A 15,219-nucleotide genomic window follows, 5' to 3' on the forward strand; every position below is an offset into this window, starting at 1 on the left:
ATGTTCAATTACGCTAGTTCTACCTGGCCGTATAGAGAAGATTTCTTTGTTTCTTTTCACTAAATTCTGAACCTCTCGTTTCTGATGAACAGACAGTGTTTCAGCTATGCTAACCTCTGGGTCAGTTTCTTGATTCTCTGACGGACCTGGGGGTACTAGGGTTAACAAGACTTCTCTATCTTTCCAGGGCTTGAGTAGGTTTATATGGTAAATTTGCTCAGGTTTCCTCCTACCTGGCTGTCTTACCTTATAATTTACTTCTCCCACTCTTTCCAAGACCTCATATGGCCCATGCCATTTAGCAAGGAATTTACTCTCCACGGTGGGAACCAGAACTAGTACCCTATCACCTGGAGAAAAAATTCTGACCCTAGCACCCTTATTATATGTATTCCTCTGTGCTTCTTGAGCTTTCTCCATGTGTTCCCTCACTATGGGTAGGACTGCAGCAATGCGGTCCTGCATCTGGGCAACATGCTCTATTACACTTCTGTAAGGGGTAACCTCGTGTTCCCAAGTCTCTTTGGCTATATCCAGTAAGCCCCTTGGGTGTCGGCCATACAATAGTTCAAACGGGGAGAAGCCTGTGGATGATTGGGGAACTTCCCTAATGGCAAATAACAGGTACGGTAACAAACAATCCCAGTTTTTCCCATCTTTATCAACCGCCCGCCGTAACATGCTCTTTAAGGTTTTATTGAACCTTTCCACTAAACCATCTGTTTGTGGATGATAGACTGAGGTTCTGAGATGCTTGATTTTTAGGAGTTTACATAGCTCTTTCGTTACTTGGGACATAAATGGTGTTCCCTGGTCAGATAGAATCTCTTTAGGAATCCCGACCCGGGAAAACAGAACTACTAACTCTTTTGCTATGTTTTTAGCTGAGGTGCTACGTAGGGGAACTGCCTCCGGATATCGGGTGGCATAATCTAATATTACCAATATATGCTGATGTCCCCTAGCAGACTTTATTAGGGGTCCTACTAGATCCATAGCAATCCGGTCAAATGGTACCTCTATTATGGGAAGGGGTACCAATGGGCTGCGGTACGCCTTGAACGGGGCGGTGATCTGACATTCTGGGCATGAGGAACAATAATTCGTAATTTCTGCCAGAACCCCAGGCCAATAGAAGCTTCGGAGAACCTTTTCTTTTGTCTTTTCCACCCCTAGGTGTCCCCCCAATGGATGACTATGTGCGAGGTGTAATACTACGTTACGGAATGTCCGTGGTACCAACAATTGTTTAGTTGTAACTGATTTCCTTTTATCAACCCGATATACTAGGTCGTTCTCTACCTCGAAGTAGGGGTAAGCAAGTGACCTATCTGGTTGGCCAGGAGTACTATTCTGGTCCCGTATATTTCCCCTTGCTACCGCTAATGTGGGGTCCTCCCACTGGGCCTTCTTAAAACTCCCAGGACTGACCTCTAGGTCAGCGAGAGTCTTATCCGGTTCTGGGGTGGTAAGTGTCTGCTCAACATCTTGATTTGGGGTATTCCCTACCAAAGTAGTGATGGGGAAGGGAATTTTACAGCACTCCTCCTTTTCCCCCTTCTTATTTGGGCCCTCGTCAACCTCCATTTCTGAAAAAGGGAAAGGATTTGTTTCTTCTAATACTTCGTTATGGTCCGCTATTGAACTCTGGGCGCTATTCTGAGCGGGGGACCACATTTTTAGAAAATGGGGAAAGTCGGTCCCTATTAACACATCATGTGCCAGTTTGGGTACAATACCCACCTTGAAATCTAAAGAACCAAACTCTGTTTCAAAAAAAACATCAACAGTGGAATATTCATGATTATCCCCATGTATACAACAAATTGCCACTCTTTGTGAACTGTTTCCCTGTTTCTTCTTAATGGGCAAGAGGTATTCGGACACTAGTGTGACCATGCTCCCAGAGTCAAGAAGTGCCCGAACCCTCTTACCATTAACCTTTACAAATGCCCACAGATGGTTATTCAAGGGGTCCTCTGGGCTAGGGCCCATACATTGGGACAACAGCGAATAAGGTTCCACGCTGTTGCATTGCATGGGCTCATAATTTAGTGGGCAGATTTTTGCTGTGTGGCCCCTCTCATGACAATTTACACATTTAGGTACATAGTCTGTGTCCCACTTAGAGCCTTTTCTCGGCTCCCCATGTTGGCTATTGCCCTTAGTGTGCGAACCACTGTTGCTGGTGCTGCGTGAAGGTGGTCGCCGCTCTTCAGCGCCCCTTAACCCCGGTACCCTTTTACCGTCTCTGGAAGAGTCCTGGAACCTCGGGTAGTGGGGTTGCTCCACGACTGTGGGTTGCGGGTGCTCTTCTGCTGCATTGTACCTTTCTACGAGGGCCACAAGCTCATCCGCATTGTGGGGGTCACTCCGACTGACCCAACGGCGTAAGGCAGAGGGAAGTTTCCTCAAGAACTGGTCCATGACCAACCGTTCCACGATGTGGCTGGCTGAGTTGATCTCGGGTTGTAGCCACTTCCGGGCGAGGTGGATGAGGTCATACATCTGGCTTCGGGTGGCTTTATCCATCGTGAAGGACCATGCGTGAAACCTTTGGGCGCGAACAGCCGTGGTTACGCTGAGGCGGGCGAGGATCTCGAACTTCAATTTTGCATAGACGTTAGCTTCGGCTGGCTCTAGATCAAAGTAAGCCTTCTGGGGTTCGCCGCTTAGGAAGGGTGCGATTAGACCAGCCCACTCAGCTTCTGGCCATCCCTCTCTCTGTGCCGTGCGTTCAAACGTGAGAAGATAGGCTTCCACATCATCCGAGGGTCCCATCTTCTGAAGGTAGTGGCTTGCCCTGGTCATTTTCGGAACTGGGGCTGCCGCTGCCAGTGGAAGGTTACTGATAGTCCCCCTCAGGATCTCGAGTTCCTGCTGTAAGCCCTGAGCGAACCGCTGTTGCTCCTCTCTCAGCAAGCGGTTTGTCTCTTGCTGGTTTGCATTCGCGTTTTGCAGGGCTTCATTCGTCTGTTGCTGGTTTGCATTCGCCTGTTGCTGGTTGGCATTCGCCTGTTGCTGGTTGGCATTAATCTCTTGCTGGGCTATTAGCAGCTGTTGATGGGCTGCATTCGTCTGCTGCTGGTTTGCATTAGTTTCTTGCTGGGCTATTAACAGCTGTTGCTGGGTTTCATTCGCGTCTTTCTGGGCAGCGACATTGCGTACCAGCGCACCCACCACGTCTTCCATCTTGTTTGCAGAGGATGAAAAAAACTTTTTTTTTTTTTTTTTTCAAAGTTCTTCAACCCGCAGACCCCCTAGTGCTCTGCCCGCATTCTCCACCATATGTGACAAACGGCTTACTCCGGGGCTCCGTCGTTTGTCCGGGACTGTTTAGAACACGGTCTTTTAGGGTAGGTTAAATGATGAGGCGTCACGTACTGTTCCTTTAAACAGGCTATGCCTGGTTTATTCAGTCCCAGGCACTGAGACTGCCACAGTGCATACAACAGAAAACAGATCAAAACAAAAGCTGCTCACCTGAGCGATAACTTAACTTAGATATCCCTGACTCAGGGTTGGAAGTGGCTTTTCCACTTCCAACATCAAAACATGGTACTTTTGCAGTCTTACACAAATGAACAGAAAGATTGAACCTGTTTGGGGAAGAGGCTTCTCCCCTCTGTAGTTCAGCAGCCTTCCAGCCTCCTGGCTCTTGTGGGGAGACCAGAGCAAACAGGAAATCAGTCTTTCATACCTGATTCCTAATTAGCATGACAGGTGACAGAAATCAGGCAGCAGACAAACTCTGGTCTGGATCTCTCATCCCTCAGTTCCAGCGCTTGCCAAACTGTGGGATGGAGTGTATGTATTATAAGGCTGCACTCCCAGGCCAAACAGGATAGAAACTGTCTAGTATCCTGGGAGCCCTATATACGGAATTTATTACCATCCCCTGGTTTCTGTCACAATATATATATATATATATATATATATATATATATTGTGACATAGTCCAAAGATGTTAGGCAGCTTTCTGCCCCATTTTAGGTCAGAAAGTGCAGGAATAGTTAAAAATGATCCGTTCCACAGCTTCCCATTAACGCAGGCAGCTGGATGGAAAATCCAGACCACAGATTATAATGGCTCTGGTTCTCCCTCACCTGCTCTTCTAATCACATGCACAGGTATTTAGAGCAGAGAGGTTTTGCATTTCTCTCTCTCTCAGAGCCTGGAGGCTGGGGGTATCGCTGCTCCCCTGTTTCCAGTGTCGGGGTTGACGGGCCCTCCACGTATCACAGTACCAGAGGATTTGCCTGGACACCACAAGCAGATAAGACAAAACAAATGGTTACTGCTGTTGCTAAAAGACTGTGCTGTATCTTGTGACCCTAAATGAGAGAGCATTGTTTTAAGCTGGGGAACCAGTTTAGTTGGCCAGCAGCTGTTAGAGAGACTGATTCTGATGTGTAGTTAGATCCCTGAAAGGGATAGGATTTTGCTTATATGATTTTGGTTTTATTTCTTGAAATAACAGTGTGGGAAATATTGTAACACTGAAATATGTGAACTGCTGAATGAAAGTATCTGAGTACCTCTAACCTTCACATGTTAAAGCTGCAGTACCTTACTTGGATGAAAATAAAGCAGGCAGAAGCCTGAGTTAAGCAGCATAATACTTTGCATGATCCTGTTTGTTGTATAATTAACCCTAGAAGACTGTGTCGGGAAGAACCCAGACAGACGTCAGCACTACAAAAGAGGGGCGTTTGTCACATATGGTGGAGAATGCGGGCAGACACTAAAAAGTCTGTGGGTTTGCAAATAAATGCGGGGGTTTAAAATGGCCGCCCAGCTGAACTAAAGTACAGATGCTATGAGTGAAGTCTGTCCCACTGTGTATATCAGTTGTGCTTCTAGCATACACAGAGAATGTGCGAAGTGTGGATGCAATAGCACCCTGAACCCAAACAGAAAACCAAAATGTTTTGCTGAAGAAAAAAAAAAAAATTGCGTCTAGCAAGTGCTGTTTGTAAAGCTAATGCCTTTTGCTGAAGTGAGTGAATTTGCAGCTAGCAAGTGCTGTATGCAAGTTGCTGAAGTGAGTGAAATTGCAGCTAGCAGATTGTCCCTGCCGGGTTTCTAAAATGGCCGACGTGAAATGTTTGTTTTGTAATGTACATAATCATGAAAAACAGTGTCCCTTCAGGCCATACGATGATGATGATGATGACGACTCATATGTGGCCCCTGGAGGAGAGCCGTACCCACAGATGAATTTAGTATGCTGGGCCTCATAAAGTAGGTCACATGGAAGATGTGTGCCCCAAAATTTTCAAAGACAAACAGCTGCAAAAACAAGCAACGCCCTATGAGTGCAAGCAAGATGTGGAAGCTGATACCAGTGAGCGTGTGCCCAGTACCACTGATATCTCTGGAGCTAATAAAGCAAAAAGAAAGAAGAAAAAGAAAACTGTTCAAGTCACAGGGGAAGTGACCGAGCCACTTGAACCTGCGCTGTCAGGACATGCGTCAGAAAGGCGCCGAGATGTGCTGCAGACCGGAGTGACTAGCAGAATTGTCACGGGAACAGTGGCAAAGGAAAAGGAGGAGAAAAGGGAAGCTGAATCCTTGAACCAGGATAAAGAGGCTTTGGTTTCTGCACTGCAAGCTGCCCGCCATGATTATGAAGTCCTGCGGCAGGGATTGATGAAGGAGCGAGAATGTTGGAAGAAGGAACAAGAATCTAACAATAAGGTGCGAGAATGTTGGAACAAGGAGCGAGAAGCGAACGCCGAGTTACAGAGGTGTATACTTCCAGCTTTACAAGAGCACGAGACTTTGAAGAAAACAGAGTCTCTCTTACGGAGTGAGCTGGAAGAGGTGACAACTAGTCTGAAAAAGGCCAACACCGTAATTGCCACCATAGAGGAAAAACAGATTAAGTCTGACAAATCGATTGCTATCCTAAAACAGAAATACGGGAAGGCTCTGCAAGAGGTTCACACGCTCAGCACAGAGGTGCAAAACTCACTCCTGGAGGGCCACGGTCTGAACACAGAGCTGGGAATATTGAAAGAAACCTATGAGAATGCCGTGAGTAATTTAGAGACTGTAAAGAGAGAGAATGTAATTCTGAAACAGAAAAATTCAGACTTGACTGACCAGATCAGTGAAGGTGATAAGAAGCTTCACCAAGCAGCAAAAGTGGAGAAGTAATTGATCCAGGAAAAGCTAGAAATACAGGAAGAGCTGCAGAAGCAGATGGCTGAGCGCGAGATACAGTGCGCCGAAATGGAGGAGGTGTCCGTCCGTCAGGTGGTCTGCCTGACATTGCGCTATGAAAGCGAGATGGCCGATATCCACAAGCAGCTGGACCACACGGCAAATGAGGGGGCCCGGCTGCTGCTGGAGCTGAACAAGACCCGAGAGGAGCACCTGCAGCTGCAGGTCAAGAATAGAAAAAATGAAACAGAGTTAAACTTTGCTCTGAAACAAATGACAGACATGGAGTCGCAACTCAACTCCAAAGAAGTTGAATTAGCAGCTGCACTGAGTGGAAAAAGAAATAAAGGACAGCAACAAAGACGCTACCAGGACATGGGAGAAGCTGCTAAAGTGGTTCAGTCGGGCTATCAATCCTACCTCCTAACCAAGCAAGCTGTACGTTCCTATACACTTAAAGTCAATGTCCTCACTGATGACAAAGAGGAAGGAGAAAGAATTGACTTTGATTGTGCTGCTGTTATTCCAGAAACAGATAGGCACCCTCCTGAGAATATTCTCCCTGATCTGGGATTCAAAAATCCAGATCCTCAATTTGATTTACGTTGTCCAGAAGATTATCAAACTAGTGAACGCAGCCAGGCCACCACAGAAGATGTTTTAGCCAAGTGGGTGGCAGTTCCTGGAAACACAAACTTGTTGACAGATCCTGATGACGTTGTTAATATGGACTACGTTTGTACAGAGGCAACTAGGTCTTCAAAACGCAAAGGCCTGGTAATGGCCCCAAAAGGGAAATCAAAGATTGAAAAGCAAAAGCAACGAAGGTCAACACGGCGCCTGAATAGTTCCAGATCTCGCCACTCTGGACCACACTGTGGAGCCAAGGAGAATCCGGACCGAGGGTCTCGTCAGTGGCTGAAGAAACAGTCCAGTCATTTGCAGGCTGCAGCGGGTGTTGAAATAAAGTCAGAGGGTGTAATGGACTGGAAGTCAAGAAAAAAAAAAATGTTTGGGAACTGACCGATTTTTATGTTATACGAGTGGACTATGTCACTACTACAGTATATGCTATACTATGCCTTTAGAAAAACATTTTTGTAAATATTGCAATGTTGTATCCTACAAGGTGTAACTTCATCCACAGAGGCGTGACGTCAGTCCGGAGCACCTCCAGTGGAGCAGAGGCGCCGCGGCGACAACACACGATGGGTCGGAGCATGAGTATCACTCACACAATGCTTTTATTGTTTGGAATCTTGTCAGTTGTGAATCGTGATGTCCATGTTTTATTAAATTTTACTTGCGTTATTACACGAAGATCGGGCGCTTTTTTTCTTCTTTTTTCTGTTAGGCTTGTCAAGAGAGGTTGTTGTGCCCGAGAAGAAAGCTGCCAGTATCTGGACAATTTTTGGTCGGACCTCTTTAGATCACATCATTGGTTTGGTATCAGATTGACATACATGAATTACTTTACCCACCTGATTTTTAAACATATATTGGTTTTTTTTATATCATATTTTTATTTTTCATTAATGCATTGTATGACATTGTAGTACTATTTGTACAAGGAACACCCGCACATCTGAGCAATGAAACCAATGTGAGGTGCTTACTAGGTAGAGACAAGATTATATCACAGAGAAAAGGAAACCTAGTGTGCAAGCACTCAATCACAGCTGATTGTATAATGAATGTATTAAAATACTTTATTTGTACCAATAAATAAAAAAAGGGGGGTTAAAATAAAACATATGTCAAACAGTACGTGACTGTCATTGGTAACTTAACTCTGGTATGTATGTGTATATATATGTGTGTATATATATATAATAATCAAAAAATAAATAGATGATACTGTTCTGTGGCTAACGAAATGCTTTTATTTGTGCGAGCTTTCGAGATACACTGATCTCTTCTTCCGGCGATGTTACAATGAATGAAGCAAGGATAACTTGAAAACAGTGTCTCTTGGAATGTTATCTGTGCTTGTCCGGGACTGTTTAGAACACGGTCTTTTAGGGTAGGTTAAATGATGAAGCGTCACGTACTGTTCCTTTAAACAGGCTATGCCTGGTTTATTCAGTCCCAGGCACTGAGACTGCCACAGTGCATACAACAGAAAACAGATCAAAACAAAAGCTGCTCACCTGAGCGATAACTTAACTTAGATATCCCTGACTCAGGGTTGGAAGTGGCTTTTCCACTTCCAACATCAAAACATGGTACTTTTGCAGTCTTACACAAATGAACAGAAAGATTGAACCTGTTTGGGGAAGAGGCTTCTCCCCTCTGTAGTTCAGCAGCCTTCCAGCCTCCTGGCTCTTGTGGGGAGACCAGAGCAAACAGGAAATCAGTCTTTCATACCTGATTCCTAATTAGCATGACAGGTGACAGAAATCAGGCAGCAGACAAACTCTGGTCTGGATCTCTCATCCCTCAGTTCCAGCGCTTGCCAAACTGTGGGATGGAGTGTATGTATTATAAGGCTGCACTCCCAGGCCAAACAGGATAGAAACTGTCTAGTATCCTGGGAGCCCTATATACGGAATTTATTACCATCCCCTGGTTTCTGTCACATATCCTCCCCCCCAGCTCAGACCTCGAGGGATGAGCGACCATGGATATTAGGGAGTGCATCCTTGACAACCCGTCAGCATTGCCATGTTTGTGCCCTGACCTGTGTTCCACAGAAAATTTAAAGGGTTGTAGGCTTAGGAACCACCTGGTCACTCTAGCATTCTTTTCCCTGTTTTGACACATCCAGGTAAGGGGTGCATGATCTGTGACCAACCGGAATTTTCTCCCCAACAGGTAGTATTTGAGCGTCTCTACAGCCCACTTTATTGCGAGACACTCTTTCTCTACTATGGAGTAATTTTTCTCCTGGGGATTTAGTTTCCTACTTAAATAAAGGATGGGGTGCTCCTCACCTTGAGACTCCTGGGAGAGTACCGCCCCCAGCCCTACCTCAGATGCGTCGGTTTGGACTACGAACTCTTTGGAGAAGTCAGGTGTGACCAACACTGGTTGGGCACAGAGAGCTTCTTTCAGGCTTCTAAAGGCCTGTTCGGTTTCGGGGGACCACTTTACCATTAGCGGTCCTCTTGCTTTTGTGAGGTCAGTTAGTGGGGTTGCCTTAGTTGCAAAATTGGGAATAAACCTTCTATAGTACCCAATTAAGCCCAAAAAGGTCCTTACTTGTTTTTTTGTAACTGGCCTTGGCCAATTTTGTATCGCCTCCACTTTGAGTGTTTGGGGTTTGAGTAAACCTCTGCCAATAGAATATCCCAGATACTTGGCCTCCTCCAGACCAATAGTGCATTTAGCGGGGTTAGCAGTTAGTCCAGCAGACCGGACTGCGTCAAGCACAGCTTGGACCTTTGGAAGGTGGGATTGCCAATCTTCACTATGGATTACCACATCATCCAGGTAGGTGGCAGCATACCGAGCATGTGGTTTTAAAATTTTATCCATCATTCTTTGGAATGTGGCGGGAGCTCCATGTAAGCCAAAAGGCAACACCTTATACTGAAAGAGGCCGTCTGGGGTTGAGAAGGCTGTCTTTTCTTTTGCCCTTTCTGTGAGGGGAACCTGCCAGTACCCTTTTGTTAGGTCTAGGGTTGTGAGATATCGGGCTTTGCCCAGTCTCTCTACAAGTTCATCTACCCTGGGCATAGGATAAGTATCAAATTTTGACACCGCGTTTAGTTTCCGGTAGTCATTACAAAACCTTGTTGTACCATCTGGCTTTGGGACTAAGACTATAGGGCTGTTCCACCCACTTTGGGATTCCTCAATTACACCTAGTTTTAGCATTTTTTTAACCTCTAAACTTATAGCCTTTCTTTTGGCCTCTGGGATTCGGTACGGTTTAAGGTTAACTCGGACCCCCGGTTCAGAGACTAGGTCATGTTCAATTACGCTAGTTCTACCTGGCCGTATAGAGAAGATTTCTTTGTTTCTTTTCACTTCTTAATAAGCACTAGTACATCTGAAAATCATTATTTACTACATCAGTGGTCTCACACGAATAATACATGGATCATCCTGCATTGGGGGCCTCCGGTAACTTTTTGGGAGATTGCTGCTTTAATCCCACTACAATGAAAATGTTACTGAAACTTGTTTACATTCTAGCAAAATTGAGTTTCACAAGCAAATGTTCTCTCATGCAAACCTCCCCTCCCCCCTCCCCCCTCCCCCCTCCCCCCCCCTCCCTCCCACATTGGGCAATTTTTTTTTTGTTTGCACAACTTGTACAAATTAACATGGCTTTTAGAGGAAAATATGCCAGTCGGAAACCTTATAATTTTGAGTGTAATTAACAAATAATATTATTAAAGATTATTCCCTCTCCACTTATCGAGCGTTTATGAATGAAAAGCATGATTTCAATCATTCTGGCATTATAAATGAAAGGCTCACATATTCGTCTTACAACAAAACACTGGTCTTAATATATCCTCTAATGAAACAACCCGCTAAAATCTACACTGTATACACATTTGTAAAACATTTAAAATCTTTCCAATTTGGCAAGATCCTTGTGAGCACTTTCAGCTAATCAGTCCCTAATAACCCCAGACTAGAAACCTAAAAAAATGGTACATAAATAATAACTTTAACTATCTTAATTGATATAATTGGGGAACTCAATGTCCCTTTACTACCGTCTGTTACTGTTTTGATCTGCATATAGTGTTGTTAAAGTGTATCAGAACCCAGTGAGGTGAGACCAAATTGCAACTATAGGCAATATTGTCATAAAAATATTATTTTGTTGTGATTGTGACAATATAACATTACCTTCTAGTTGAAATGTGGGTCTGACTAGGATTTGATACACTTCAACAGTTACAAAAAACTGTAACAGATTAATAAAGGGATATTGAGTTTCTCTATTATATGACGTATATATTTTTCTTCATATTATACCCAATTGAGTACACATGTAAAGATACTTCTTGGACTTGGTTCCCTCTGTTTGGACTTTGGTTCAGTTGCTACTGTATATATTTTTACCTACCTATGTCTACCTCCCCATCAAATAGGGGGACAATTTGGGCAGATATGAAATAATACACATTGATATCCTGAGCAATCCTTATTGTTTGTGCTGGTTGATTTAGTCCCCAAATCTTTAGCTGATGCATATGTAGAGCAAAGAATATTGGTACACATGGTGCAAATACCTCTAAGACAATTTTGCTCCCACATTCCCATAGCCCAAAACCTGCGTCTCTTCAGATGAACCATATGTCTATTCAACTAAAGTCATTCATTTGTTAACAATGTCTAAATTTAATCCTGCTCAAGGATGTCATCCACAATTCTTATAGTGTTTTGGCCAGCACTGTGATGGTGTTTTATTAAAGTCTTTTGAGTGAAAAGTTAGGATAAAACCAGTACAAAAGAATGTTATCGGCTGAGAAGCTTTGTGTGAAAAAAAGATCACTTCTCAAAACTCTTAATTTCTCCTCTTTCAAAGTAGCTACAAATGAACACGATTCTCATATGCACTTTTAGCTAATTAACTGCCTGACTGCTTCCTGTAAAGTAAAAAGGAAAAGAATAGTAATTATTCAATTATTCAAGCTTCCAGCACTGTTGCAAACAAGGGTCAATCAAAACAGCCTTTCTGTCTAATACAATAAAAAGCCCAGCGTGTTATCAAGAGTGAACACTGGAAATACAAAGCATCATCCTCATGTTTAACTCTATACCTACAGATCTCATTCTGCAAATTATAGCGCCACCCACAGGTGCTATAAAATAATCCCAATTCGTAAAGAAATCTTAAATTCATTATAATATTGCAGCGGATGCATTATACGTTAAGAGATCATGGGAAAGGCATATCAATGTGCTCACAAGGGATATTTTTAAGTACTATAATACACTGTAACACAGGTTAACCAATAGCAGACCTCTGTTGAGGGTTATACATTGACTATTTTACATATGCCGATTAGAAAATTGTGAGACCTTTGCACAAGTTTAAAAAAACACAAAATTTATCGGCCGGTCGTGAATTTTTTCAAAATTTGCTACATATTCTGCTGATAAAAGTGCCCTCTTCAGCAAATTTGCTAGATATTCTTAATGCAGATACAATAAATAGGGCACATACACATTCATTCATTATTAGCATGCTGAAGTTCGTTAGTAGTGAATTACAGACTTATTCAAGGGATGATTACATTGGGTGACTGTCCTGCTGGCTGCCTGAAACTCTCTGTTCAGACTAGAGCGTGTGCTAGGCCAGCTGGCAAAGACTTATTTATCCACTCCTGGTAGCCTGGAATCCCTTATGCATATCCACCATATGTAAGTGCAATACAAACAGTGGCACTGGAAGGATGCGGAACGCATCGGGTGTGCTAGAACACTATAGCAGGGTGCCTTCTGTGCCACCTGTTATAGTGCCTGTGAGAGAACTATCAGATTAGACAGGACTGCACACAGGGAATGAATGCTGAACTGGTTCTACAGTAGGACATATACATACTGATATTTGTGTAAGTTTGGCAACAAATAATGTCAAAGAATAAATGGGTAAAAACTCATTGATAAACTTTAACAAATATCTTGGAGAGAACAAAATCACAAAATGCTTGTGAACTGACCCGGAAGACATCTGATGCTAGGATTTTGGGGGAAAAATACACCTGTGCCAAACCTTTTCATAGAAACCGTGTGGCTTTGTATTTAATGTCAACGTCATTAGTACAATGGACGTGTCTTCTCCCCTCATTATTCTCAGCTGCTATGTTACTACATTGGATCTGATCCAAGTCCCAACTAGAACAACCTACTTCATCTTAGGCATCAATAGTCCAAGAGCTGCTCGGCGGCAGCGCTATATTATGACGTCACCCTGCGCTGCCGCCGAGCAGCATCTTGATTATGCAGCGGAGGATTGGAAGCATGGCGGAGGCGTGGCCGTGAGCGGTTCACCCTCATTGGCTGAACCGCCCAGGTGACGCGGCCGTCGCCAGAGAAAAATACTTTTGGAAGTCTCTTCCCCAGCCGTCCGCTTTGCAGTACAGCGCGCCGCAACCATCACCATCGGTATGAGCACTTTAATTGTATTTATGCTAGTTGTTTTGGCGCCACGCTGCGCCGCTCCACGCGATGACATGTGCTTTTTTCGGTATAATCACGGCATCAGTATCACTCAGCATCAAAAATAGATGTCATGCTGTTTGGGGAATCCATCCATTATGCATTTAATGCAAGTATATAATACTTTCTTCGATACATTGAATTGAAAATAAGGGTGTAATATCCCGGCTAAAATGTAGCACTACAGATCTTTTATCTCTTATCAATAACTTCTTTCCTTTGTCCTGTCTACTAATCCAAGCTGCTAATGGCACATCCCGACTGAACAACTGCACTGTATGTCTACTCACAAAGTTCCTTTTCCCTGCTCCGAATCTGCTTTAATTAACTTTTATGTTAGATATTATGGTCACTCCATGGTGATCTGTAAGTTTGCACTGTGATGTACATTGAGCCGCAGCTTGAAGAGGTATTAGGACATTGTGAAGGCGTTAAAATAGTATTACATTACCTGACTAAGAAAATCTTCCAGCACTAGCCGCCTCCTGGTAATCATAGCTCCAGATCACCTTCAATACCTTCCTCACTTGTCTTAACTCCTTCCTCTCACTTACATTTTAAGCCATTCCTTCTGATGAATCCCCGCCTCATAACCCCCATTCTCTCTCCTTTTAAACTCCCCCTTTACCTTTCTGTACCTCTCCTCTTAACCCCCTCTCCCCTCTACTTTTGCCTTCTTCAGCACATCAATGTCACGTAAAAGGGATCATGCCTTCCATTTTCTAGCCCCTCCAACTATCTTAGGGGTGAGCAACTTCAGTCCTCAAGGGCCACAAACAGGACAGGTTTTCAAGATATCCCTGTTTCAGCACAGGAGGCTCAATCAGTGGCTAAGTCTTCGACTTCAAGATTGAAACAGCATTCTAAAACACTGATAGCCCATGTTGCTACAGGGGGGGGGATAAGAGGTGGGTAACTGCACAGCAGAGGGTTAATGTCTTGTAAAATAAATGTAATTTAAAAATAGAATATATTTTATATGTAAAATGCTAAAGATTAATCCATTTGCTTTTTGCATAAAGAATAAAATGCATTTTTACAAGAATGATATTTTACAATAAATGATCAAGAAGAATTTGTTGTCTTTGTTTTCAATCGGATATTTATCGCAATAAATAACATAATCACAATAAATGACTTAATATCATTGTCGTGAGAATTTGTTTATCGCCCAACACTACTCAGGGGAGATTTACACTATTCCAACCTTCAAGGACTCCAGACATACCAGTCAGTTATGCTTTCCTGTTAAGGAATAATGAAATAAAATGAGGAGCACGATTTGCTGTTTAATTAACAACAGAAATGCTTCATCAGAAAAAGATTTCCTCATGGTACTGTCAGCCTGGAGAAATTCAAATGGACCTGCTGATCATGCAGAATATGGTGTTATGATGCAGAAGTTTCATAGCATTTCATGGCAGTGATAACACAGAATATCCCGGCATATCACGCCAGCAGGAGCTACCTCTGGATATACGGATTACAGACGTGTGAAGCAGTCCAACATGCATTCCCAAAATGTTAGGTATTTTCATCCCCAAATTAATTTCCCTACAAAATGTTTTGCCAAACCTCATAGGGCAAATAATGTCGCTAAATGAGTAAGCTCCCAGCGGAAATATCGCAGTACAAGGAGCGAAAGGTGGTATGTGCGCTAGAGATGGGCAAACTGTTTACACCAGGGGGTTCTCAACTCCAGTCTTTAAGACCCCTCCCCAAAGGGGTCAGATTTGAAGGTTCAATCAGTGGCTCAGTTGAAAACCTGTGCTGAAGCAGGCATATCCTGAAAACATGACCTGTTGGGGGGGGGAAGGTGTGCTTGAGGATTGGAGTTGAGAACACCTGGGTTACGCACTTAAGCCCTGATCCGCAAAAGGGGTGCTAAGCTTTAGCACACCTTTACTCCACTTCATATGAATG

Source organism: Ascaphus truei, chromosome 8, assembly GCF_040206685.1.
Source record: "Ascaphus truei isolate aAscTru1 chromosome 8, aAscTru1.hap1, whole genome shotgun sequence".
Taxonomy (NCBI): Eukaryota; Metazoa; Chordata; class Amphibia; order Anura; family Ascaphidae; genus Ascaphus; species Ascaphus truei.